The sequence below is a fragment of the Sinocyclocheilus rhinocerous genome, unplaced genomic scaffold (genome assembly GCF_001515625.1).
Source record: "Sinocyclocheilus rhinocerous isolate Xijiao unplaced genomic scaffold, SAMN03320098_v1.1 scaffold621, whole genome shotgun sequence".
Taxonomy (NCBI): domain Eukaryota; kingdom Metazoa; phylum Chordata; class Actinopteri; order Cypriniformes; family Cyprinidae; genus Sinocyclocheilus; species Sinocyclocheilus rhinocerous.
The window spans coordinates 86,159-86,612 of record NW_015639806.1 but is presented as its reverse complement, the minus strand read 5'-3'; the positions used below and the strand labels follow the sequence as shown (position 1 = coordinate 86,612).

Genomic DNA, 454 nt, shown 5'->3' with positions numbered 1-454 from the left:
ATTTATATAATTTCATATAGTTAATATCACACGAAGAGTGACGTTTTTTTCTCCAAAAGTGTAAGCATGATTACAAATGTGATATTGATTTTATATAACAGTTCAATAAACAAGTAGTTAATATTAAGAGACTTACGTTTTAGACACCATATTTACTGTTTTTGCTCTATTTCTCCAACAAAAATAATTTCAAACACAGCCACAGCGCTGTTTTGCGTCTCTGAGCAACAGGACGCAGTTTTGTTCCTGAATGAACTGTTTAAAAGATTCGGTTCAATCGCAATGACTCGCTTATTAACAGTGACTTGCTGCCACCTACTGGCGGTTTAAATTTCACATTTAAGGTACCTTTTCATTTTTTTTAATAATCTCAAATATCAGTTTTCAATGTTTTATGTTTAAAATATCAAAACATTATTTATGCATTTGTAATTGCAGGTTAAAGTATTTAATG

The 454-nt window shown here is 30.0% G+C and overlaps 1 protein-coding gene across 1 annotated transcript in view; it reads left to right on the top strand.

Moving 5' to 3' along the window:
• LOC107752159 (ATP-binding cassette sub-family A member 1) overlaps positions 1 to 454 on the top strand; it is a 37,341-nt gene that overhangs the window by 11,753 nt on the left and 25,134 nt on the right. The gene's annotated exons all lie outside the window — the stretch shown is intronic.